This window comes from Dasypus novemcinctus, chromosome 25 (assembly GCF_030445035.2).
Source record: "Dasypus novemcinctus isolate mDasNov1 chromosome 25, mDasNov1.1.hap2, whole genome shotgun sequence".
In the NCBI taxonomy this organism is placed as follows: Eukaryota; Metazoa; Chordata; class Mammalia; order Cingulata; family Dasypodidae; genus Dasypus; species Dasypus novemcinctus.
Window position 1 is genome coordinate 57,329,304 of NC_080697.1, and position 11,395 is coordinate 57,340,698.

Genomic DNA, 11,395 nt, shown 5'->3' on the forward strand with positions numbered 1-11,395 from the left:
TACCTGAGGAAAGTAAAAGCTGTGGTCCCAAGATGTTTGTGACTGTGAATTCAGGCCCCTCACATTGGTGTAGCATTCTTGAATTCAGAAAATTAAGAGCAAGTGCAGGTCAGTATTTGAATATAAGGGATTTGGCATCAGCTCTGTTTCTTAATCTTTTGGGACTTTGAGTAATATGATAATGTCTCCAAAGTGTTTTCTCTAAAGTTTTTTCCCATCTGCAAAGAAATGGTTAATGGTAATATTTGCCTACTAGGGTTATTGTGAGAATTAATCATAAACATGGATGGAGGGTAAATGGTAATCAATAAGTATTAGCCATAATTAGTAAAGTAAATGTTTTCATATATCCTGGGAACACTACCTGGTATATACTAATTACTCAGTCATTAGCACTTTTATGAAGTCACACATGCTATTTTATACCATATTACATTTTACATATAAAAAATACAGATGCTGATAGAATTAAATATGTATACAATGGAAAAAGGCAATATTTATTAGTGCATATCTGGAACCCAGGTTTTCTGTTTTCAGCTTCAAGCAGTTCATAACATTGATATGTTCAGTATTGATAAAAAGTTGCAATGAGCAAGTGTTCCAAGATAGTCATAGCTTAAATAAAATGACACCTTTGGTATAGTGAAGGCTTCAACTCATGTGCAGACCAAGAGCTTGAGGGAGGAATGGGATTTGGAAAAGAAAAGAGGCAAAATGGTAACTATGAAAATGGTGTGAAGAAGCAAATTATACAGAAGATTCAAAATGTCAATGTGTAGATTCTACTGGCAGGATGAGAAGGTTTGTTAGAATAGCAAATGAATTTGGACTGTATAATACAGCCAGGAATCTTCTTAAAGATTTTGTGGGGAAACCTACTCATTTCAAAGATGAGGACCTAAGAAAGGGAGATTAAGTAGAAAAGTAGAAATCAGAACTGACACGTGATCTCAGGGCTTCTGAAACAAACCCAAAGTTTATATTCTTTCCTCCATAGCCCCTTGCTCTACAGGAACTTCAAGCTATAGCCGTACCTTAAAATGACTGTGCAGTAGAGTTTGGAAGTATGAATCTGCAAACATTAAAGCAGTTATAGGTTTACAAGAAAATCAAGCAGAAAGTACAGAAACCACCCTCCAAACACAATATTCCCTATTATTGAAGTCTGAATAGTGTGGTACTTTTGTGGTGATTATTGAAACAATGTAACTATAATTATACTATTCACAGTAGTCCATAGTTTATATTAGGGTTCACTGTTTGAGTTGTACAGTTCTTTAATATTTTAATGCTCATAACAAATATACTCTGAGATTTCCCATTTTAATCACTTTCAAATGTACTTAGAGTGGTGTGAATTACCTTCATATTGTTGTACTGCTTTCACCACCATCCATTGCCAAAACATTCCCATCATCTCAAACAGAAACTCTGTACCAATTGAGCATTAACTCCCCTTCCCTACCCCCAACCTAGCCCCTGATAACCTGTATTCTAATTTCTGATTTTATAATTTGCAAATTCTCATTTCATAACAATAAGAGCATCCAATATTTGTCATTTTGTGCCTGGCTTATCTCACTCAACATGATATCTTCAGGAATCATCAGAACTTCATTCTTTGCACAGCTGTAGTATATTCATTATATGTACATATGACATTTTTTAGGAATTCATCTGCTCATAGACAGTTGAGTTGCTGCCATCTTTTGGAATATGTTTTCCTGATTTCCTCCTCAGATTGTTTCTTACTACTGTTTAGAAACATAACTGATTTTTGTATGTTGATTTTGTACCTCACCACTTTGCTGAAGTAGTTGATTTTCTAGTAGCTTTGTTGTGGATTTCTCAAAATTTTCTACACACAGGATCATGTCACCTGCACAGAGGGAATGATTTACTTCTTCCTTTCCAATTTGAATTCCATTCATTGCTTTTTCTTGCCTAATTGCTATGGCTAGGAATTCTAGTACAATGTTAAATAACAGTTGTGACAGTGGGCACCTTGCCTTGTTTCTGATCTAAGAAGGAACACTTTCATTTTTTCACCATTCTTCATTTGAAAATGGAACAAATTGGCATGAATGTTACTAAGAGATATTTTTCCATAGGCTTCTGATTTCATAACATATGGAATATTCTCTGTAGCTTGTAAGGAACTGTGGACAATATGTACTTGAATAAGTGTGACTGTATTGCAATAGCCACCATTCTGCCAGACTTGGCTACACGCTGTAGTTTTATGAACCCTAGTCAAGACCTTTGTTTTATTCAGGGAATATTTTGTTATAGAACAAAAGGTAAAATGTTTAGGATGTTAATTCACAATATGTGAATGTGTGTATGGCATTGGGGTGCGAGAAAGTAAGATGAGTGTTCCTAAAGATAGACTATCAGAGGGGAACAAATCAAGATATTTCCTAATTTCCTTGGTATATCTTTGACCCATTGGTTGTTTAAAATGTGTTTTTAGATTCCTCACATTTGTGAAATTTCTACTTCTCCTCTCTTGTATTGATGCTTTGCTTCATTCCATTTTAGACAGATAAGTTCTCTGGTTAATGGTATGAATCTATGTATTTAATTTGATTGAAACCTGTTTTGTGTCCAAACATATATTCTAATTTGGACATAGATTTTCTAAAGAAGAGGGTCTCTTCTGCTGCTTTGGGGTGAAGTGTTATATATATGTCTTTTAGTTCTAGTTGATTCATCATATAGTTTAAATCTTCTGCCTAGATGTTCTATCCATTACTGAAAGTGGTATATTGAAGTTTAGTACTATTGCTGTAGCACAATCTATTTCACCCTATAAATCTGTGAAATTTACTTCATATATTTTTGGTTTGGCCATTAGGTGTATATGTATTTATAATTGTGATGTCATGTACTTTCATCAGTATGTACTGATCTTTGTCTATTATAACTTTTTTTTTTACTTTAAGTCTATTTTATTTGACTATAGTATAAGTAAACAACACTCTTTTAGCTATTATTTTCAGGATTTTTTGCATCCATTCACTTTCAACCAACTTGTGTCTTTAATTATGTGGCTAGTCTCTTATAAACTGTATACAGTTGGGTCATGTTTCTTTATCCATTCTGGCAATCTCTGACTCTTAACTGGGAAGTTTAATCCATTTACATTGAGGATGATGAGGATCTGCATGGCTGTTACTCCTCTGGAGATGAGGGTCCCTGAAGGGACCATAGAAACCCATGTATCTCTTAGGAATGAAGGGATCCCTATTTTTAATCTGTCTATTTGCAGATAGACCAATGAAATATAATCATATGATAAACTGTCCCTGTATATCCTGTAATTTCCTGCAACAAAGGCAGGGTGGGGTGGGTGAGCTAATCTTGAAATCTTCCTGCTGCTTTGATAGTGTTCTGATATAGTGATTCTACTGATTACATGGGTCTATTTGACTGGTGTCTGCACTGGTAGAAAATGAACCATTGTTTTTCCCACCTGCATGAATATCTGTTGCACTCTCCTTTCTCCATCCCAACAAGAAGCCATTGGTTCCATACAGAATTGTCAGGAACACTAAAACCTTTGCTTGCTTTGAATGCGACCATTATCTCTGAAAATTTTCTCTGGTGCAAAGCTTTCCCAAGAGGATGAAACCTTAATTTGGTGGACGTGTCAGCCAAATGGAAGTGACACTCCAGGTGGTGGGAATAGGAGGTTCTTGCTTCATCTAAAGAAGTGAGAACAATGACACACATCTTTAAAATGAATCCAGATTTGGGGTTAGGAAAAAATCAGGCTAAGACTGAACAAATATCTAAGGTAAAACTATTTAATCATTTCACAATTTATATGAGTTGCACTGGAACCATCCCATAAGGTATTTGATAGGTCTAATTCCCACTGGCAGGTGAGCTCAGCATGCCTTCCTTGAGCACAGCTCCTCTGCAGAGAGCTCCAGCTCACTTTTCCTGTTCAGAACTATTTTCCATTATCTCCTTGGTCACATTGTCTGCAGCAGGGATTGGACTTTTGGTCCAACTTGCCATCTGTGTCATTGGTCTAAGAGTTGCACAGGAGATGACATGATGCACAATTTTTATCCAATCATGCAGAAAATAGTGCATGTTGATTGGATAAACATTTGAAATCCACTTCTGTGGGTACTGCTCACTTGAACAGTACAGGAAGATTCATCAGTTGTTGGCAAGGGCAGGGAACAACAGGCAGAAATAAAGCAGAGAAATCACTACAGGTAGAAACTAAAATAGAGAGTAAGAAGTATTCAGAACAGTTAGGTTCTCCAGTAACCAAAGGAAAAAAGTGGAAATGCTGAGTATGCAAGATGGCCAAGCCCAGGTTGGGAAGTCGTGGATGCCTAATCCTGTCTCTGGAGAATGGAATTCTCTTAAGCCCATGTTGTACTGGCCTCTTAGGAGAATTAGCCAACCTGTGGAGAAAGAGCACAGGTGTAGAGTGAACTGGGAAGACTGATTCATTTGTTGCCTTAAGTGTCAGGTGGGTGGCTCTCTCATTTAACAGCTCAATTTATCACACATCTTTATCAACTGATATCTGCAATCATTGTTGTTATTGATGATAACAATAAGTGATGATAGCCCTTCTTGCTCCTCAATTATTTGAATATTTTAGTCTTGGACTACAATATTTCCCTAAAGTAATGAAACTCAACACATTGTTAGGGTGATAGAAAATTGTGATCCCCATGTTTTACAAAGTGATGGGGAGGGCGTGCTCATATTTGAGCATAGGGGTCAGAACAATAGATTTTTATGCCTCAAGTGAAATGAGGCATAGTCTGGAGTTAAAGAGGAATTAAGAGAAGGGCAAATCAAGCTGAGGTATGGCAAAGATCAGGGAGAAAATATTTTAATATGATCTAATTACTTGAACTTCCCAAGCCCCACTGAGCAAGTTATTTGATAGCTGTTCTTCTTAGTTCTGGGAATTCTCTCGAGCCTTTCCTTCTCTAAGCAGAGTCTTTAGCCCAGTTTACCTGCTCAGAGTGCTGTAGTCCTACCTCCCTTGGTACATTGTCTGCAATAGGGGCAGCCTATACCTAAGTCAGTCTGTTGGTTAGCTGATTGGTTTTATATGAGCTGACAAAATGCAGTATTTTGCCTGACAGTGGCTATTATATCAGGTAGTGCTGATGTGAGTGAAAGAAGTCTCTTTTTGGGCAGATTTGCCTAACTAAACCCAAAGGAAGTTGTCATGTTTTTGAGCAGGAGCCAGGAAGGATGGAATGATCCTTTGGACCCAATATAGCTGAGAACTGGAGAAACGTGAACATTGAGGACTGACAGTAGACTTCAGCAGTGTGGAGGGGATGATTGACAAGTCTTTCAGGACCTGGGGCAGACAGAAGCTTGAAAGCACTAGGCCTGGGAGAGAAGGAGCAGTGAGGTAGAGGGTGAAGACAGGACAGATTCTGCTGTCTGGGAAGTTGTATTGTAGTTGAAGTTGCACGCAAGAGGGTATTTGCATGTAAGATGCTATTTACTAGAGCATATTTTGATGCTGGCAAGAGCAAGCACCTGGAGAGGAAATTGATGGTGCATGAAAGAGAGAGAATGATTGCAGGAACAAACTCCTGGGCAGATGAGAGTGGGAGAAATCCACAGCCTTTCAACAGCTTCTTGCCACTTTTGGGTACAGCTATACTGGGGACAATTTGTTCGGGATAATGGTCATTGCTTTGTGTTCACAAATCTAACTTTCAGATATTTCACTGTGCTACTTCAGGCCATATTTGTTCTCCCAGATTTGGCAAGATTTATTGTTCCCATACCTACATCCTCCCATTTTTAAGTTCCAAACTTGAGACTTATTTACTATTTTACCAATGATGCTATTTGGAACTATATTATTTATTATATTTTCATCACAATTTTAACATTTTATGAAATACGTATTCATATTCTATTTTTTGGACATTGAGGGTATATCACAAAGGATAAGTAACTAAGAAACTAAGTAATTCAACAAATGTATTCAATACCATCAAGTTTATTTGAGACTACATTAGAAATAATGTCAACCACACAGTGCTTTAGTGTATGTGCAGACTTTCTGAATGCAATGTTTTTGAAGAAAGTAGCCAGTTTTCTATAGAGATCTAATTGGTCTGATATTTCAAATATAATTGAGATCAAAGTGATTTCAACACACTTTCTTCAGAACCTGTCAAAATGCTCAGTCCACTTGATCTCCAGACTCTGCACCCCCCACATGCTGAGAAAACCTGGAGTGGTCTGAGGGCATGTATTTTGGAGACAGAGAGACTTGACAGGAAGCCCTGGATTTGCCAATCCTTAGTTGCCAACTTCCTTATTGAAGACTGATCCAGAATTGGAGCTCGAAAGAAACACATGGGTAGGAAATAGAGATTTGCTGTTCAGGATCAGACAGAGTAATTGTACCCCCAGGAGCAGATGCTCTGATGTGAGGCTTTGATTTCCATCAGGGTTTAAAGATGGCCATGTCATGCCAAGCATGACATTGTCCCAGAATCACAGCATGCATGTTACTTGGGCTTGTCTGCATTTCTATCATAGATGAAAGTCTTCTCCAAGTCACCCACCAGTGGACTTCTCTACTTACCTAGAAGTGGATCACAGACATATGCCCTCATTTTAAAGAAGGCCAGGAAAACAGGAGTGTGACCCTGTGAACCACTAGGTAAGGGATTGAAAAGCTATTGTTCAGCAAACAAGTGTCTGCCATGGGGACTTTGGCAAGAGCAGTTTCGATGGAGAACTTGAGGTAGAAGCCACATTGCAGATGGTCAGGGTGTAAATGGGAATTGAAATGAAATAGTGAATATAGGCAATTCTTCCAAGAAATTTCCTTTACCTAAGAGGAGGAAAGACAGGGTGATAGCTGCAGGTGGTGGGAGATTAAAGAAACCGTATATTGAAACACAGATTTATGAATTTAAAAATAGTTATGAGAAGGAGACAGAAGGGTTTGAAAATACAGGAGATAAAGGATAATCAGTTCATTCCAGTGGTTCCTGGACCTGTGATAAGGGATGAAGCCCAAAGGCAGATGGTGGAGGGTGGTATCAGCCTTGGAGAAGAGGAATATGACTTTCCAGGAAGGAACAAGGTGGCAAATAGGGATACATTTAATTGGTTTCAAGCCTGAAATCTGTGAAGTTCCCAACTGATGACTTATTTTCTCTTGAGCCTTAGATGGCAAGATCATCAGTCAAAAGTGAGGGGGAAGGTGAAGAAGTAGAAAGTGGGGGAGTAGATGTAGCTCAAGTGGTTGAGTACCTGTCCCCCATGTCCTGGGTTCAATCTGCAGTACCTCCTAAAAAAAAAAGCAAGAAGAAAAGGGAAGTTTTCACATTTTGTAGATGGTGGTGGGTAGATCCTGAGACTGTTGGCTGTGGAGGCAGATGGACCTAAGTGTGAAAGCACAGATCTTACTGCATCTCCATCTCCTCACCCCCAAATCCAGAATACCATTCTGCCTACCACATGTTGTGGTTTGATAGGCAGCTATAAGACAGTGCCATGCCTGACACAACATATGTGATCAGTGGATATTCACTGTATCATCGTATGCCCTTTATACTAAAATGGTATGTATTATGTATTTATAGAATTTGAACAAAATAAAGCAAAACCTCTATCTCATTACACTTGCATGTAGAGAGAAGACACATGTAGAATTTCAGAAACATTAAATGTGGTAAAAGGTGTTATAGAATGGAGGAACTAGGACATGATTATAGGTTCTCTGAAGAACAGGAAAAGGTCACTCTTGGACACTGGACACTTAGAATATTGGAATGTAAAGGCAGAGAACCAGGCTCCTGTCATGGAAGGCAAGTCTTATCAAGGGGCTTCTGGTGAGCCGAAGGAACAGGCTGGAGTTCATTGTAGATTGTTTCACATTTTGGAAGGACGTCAGTGCACAGTGAAGAACACTAGCCATTATTTGCTCTGTTTAATGCTTAATCATTACTTTTTAAGACCAAAAGTATTTATTTTGGGAATTAAATATTGGTACAAATTTGATATTTAAATTCCCTTAAGAAACTTATATTAGATAATAAATTTATTATGCCTGACTTGTTTTGAAAACTTCTAATATCTTAAATGGCAGATAAACACACTCAAGAACATTAACAAATTTATTAATACCATTATATCAAATCTGTACAAAAGTGAACTTAACTTTCTTCTCTTTTGTCTTGAATTTCCTCCTTTCTAGGGTTTTGTAAACTTACCAGACCCAAGAGGAGGTAAGATGAGGTTGCAGTTTTTGGTGTCAAATAGCTGACTCCAGTGCTCGGTTGTGTCTCTAAGGGGATTCAAACCCCAAGGACAGAATATTAATTTCAGTAACAAAAATTTTTTCTTTTTCATGTCATGGGACTCTTAAATTATTTAACTTTTTTTATTTCCCCCCACTTGTGGCTTCTTGAGTGCTGTCTGCTCTCTGTGTCTATTTGCTGTGCATTCTCCTGTGTCTATATTTATTTACTTTTTGTTTCCCCTCCCCCTTTGTGGCTTGCATGCTGTCTACTCTCTGTGTCCATTCATTGCAGGCTCCTCTGTGTTCTTGCTTGTCTGCCTTTCTTTTGTTGCATCACCTTGCTGAGTAGCCTCTCCATGGTGTTTGCACACTGGGTGGCTCTCCGCAACGTGTGGGTGAGGCTGCCTTCACCAGGAGGCCTCAGGGTGGGAACCCAGGACCTCCCAAATGGTAGACAGGAGCCCAGCTGATGGAGCCACAGCTACTTCCCTTTTGTTTAACTTTTAAAATTGAAAATGTGCCTTTCCCACAAATAGGGTGCTCTTTAAATTTTGCTTAGCAGTCAGTTTATAAGTAATTGTCTTGTCATTATGATATGCTGACTTAGTTCATTGGTATTATAAACACATACATATTTCCCATTAGCATTTTATTAAATTAGTAAGGGTGATTATAATTAATAGAATTAATATCTTCAAAAGGGTGGAGGGTTGAGACTAGATCCTTTCTAGGATGTTGGACTCACTCATTTAGCTTTCTGTGTCTCAGGGAACCCTCTATTTCACTAGTTATTGGTATCACCTCAGTGACCAGCTTCTGGCTCTCCTCTCTGTTTATTACATGAAACCATTAAGCTGCTCAGCCATTCCTAGTCAGAACACTTCTCATTTTTTCTTTGCCTGTGATTCAGTTAGGCTTTTCTTTGCTCTATTCCATTTATACACATTGAAGAAATTGTATATATTGAAAAAATTTGCTTAAAATAAGAAAAATATCCACATATATCAATGATTTCCCACTAATTAAAAGAAAGTAGAAGTCTATTTGTGTCTACCTTTCCTGTGAATTAACAACCACCTTTTCATACATTGTATAGTGATGTTCCTCTTTTGAATATCATTATGAACATGTAGAATTCTTCAGATTCAAACTGACCAATTAACCCATAAGTTTCTTCTTGCTGTTTTTTTTTTTTTTTTAACCATTCAGGACAGAATTCATAATAAAACTGCACATCACAGATTAGCCATATGCCAACTCAGACAAACAAATAAGGAAAGGCCAAACACACTGAAGTCAATACTTTAACTTTATTTTGGATAGAGAATTACAAAAAGCACAGAGTATACGGAGTAAAATTGGTCTTTTCAAGATCTTCAGACTGGACCTTGCACTTCTTTGCATCTCAGTTGACACAGCTCAGCTGCAACACCGCACACGGATAGGGAAGCCAAGACAGGGTCCACTAAAACGCTCCCCAGACTGGCAGCGCCAGAGTCTACATGTGCAGCCCATTCTCCGCTGAGGGCCTGAGAAGAGAAGGGGCATTTCAGGTACAGTGAGAAAGGAGGGAAAGGGGAGAGGCAGAGCCAGAAAAGGGAAGATGCTCCAAGAAGTGACGTGTCTGCCATTAATAAACCAATATACACCAGTCATAAAAGGATGGAGAGAATGCACATTTGTCATAGACAAAAGAAATCTTACTCTGAGTTGCTCTTGAAGGATCATCAATCATTCACAGGTTTATCACATCCCCTGTGATACAGCTCCCATATTCAGCATTGCTTACCTCTCCTTCTAACCCATCCACACACACCAGCTTTTGAGCCCTGCCTACAGGTGCTAAGGAGCAATGAAAAGAAGCTGGTCTAGCCTCTGACCCTGAAGCTGCTGGGTCTCCCATTCTCATCTCCTGGAACCCAATCCTCTGGTGTTCCAAGAACCCTAGAAGAGTCTCTAGCTTGAAGGCCCTCACTTCCTAATGCTATCGTGGCTTCATGGTGGCACCTCTGGGCTCTCACCTGCAGCCTCTTGAGTGGCCCTTTCATCCCCCAGAAAGGAGATGGCCATATCATGGTCCTGGGCCTCAGAATGCTCCTCAGTGCGTTCTCTGAAGGGCTCAGCATGAGTCAGGAAGGCCAACAGGAGAACAGCAGAGAGGACAGTGAGGGTCCTCATGGCTGAGAGTCACTGGGGGTCAGACCAGGACAGGAGAGCAGGAGGTTGAGTGTGGTGGAGAGGCAAGAGGTTCACTCCTGCCTTTATAGGTGTGTAAGGACCTAAATGTGTCAATACCTGAGGGAGGGGTGTCCAGCCCAACTTCCTCCTTTTACCTGAGTCACTTTGATGTTCCTCTGATCTGCTTCTCCCTCTACTTACAATATGCATCTATTTGCTTGGTGTCCATGTTTGCTTTTCACAGGCAATGATGCTGTTAGGACCTTGATAAGCCTCTCTGCTAGTCCTCTGTTTGAATATTTATGAGTAAATATATTTGTGTGTGTGTACCTCTAAACAGACTAGAAAAAAAGAAAATGACTACAAGGGGGCAATTATCAAACTGCATTGCACTTTTGCCTAGCAACATTGGTTACTAGGGGCCATTTTTTAATTTTATAAGGGAAAGCAACTTGAATGTGGAATTCTATTTTGAGACAATATATGACTCAGATTTTTGAGGTCAAGTGGTCTCCTTTTTTTTGTATATTCACCGACAAAGGAAATGTATAGTACGTGAATATTTTTGAAAAAAAATTGCTCTAGGATATATTCCAAAAAAATAGAAAAGAGTCCAAATGAGTAGACATATAAATAGAAAAATAGAGTAGAAAAAAGATTCATTAAACTGTCTATATTTTGTTTAGGTTATTATTCCATTAATGGTTGATAATAAGTTTAGACATGTTAATACTGTTGTTAGGAAACATTATAAGCAAAGTAGATTGAATTAAAACATTTTATGAATTGCTATTTGGAATTAAAATTTCTCCAAATCTCAACAAAACATGGATATTTAACAAGACGAAGAGAAAGAGGGGATTATGGATAACAATGAACTCAATATGAATATACTTATTTAAAGATATAATGAAAATCTGCAATATTGACCAATGGAAGTCTGTA

The 11,395-nt window shown here is 38.5% G+C and overlaps 1 long non-coding RNA gene across 1 annotated transcript; it reads right to left on the minus strand.

Annotated features, from left to right (window-relative positions):
- Positions 1-9,568: 9,568 nt before the first annotated feature.
- Positions 9,569-10,512, minus strand: LOC101429743 (uncharacterized). Its single transcript, XR_011647439.1, has 2 exons — positions 10,294-10,512; positions 9,569-9,801 (listed from the first exon to the last, which is right to left on the minus strand). It is a non-coding gene; the product is annotated as an uncharacterized lncRNA (long non-coding RNA).
- Positions 10,513-11,395: the final 883 nt, after the last annotated feature.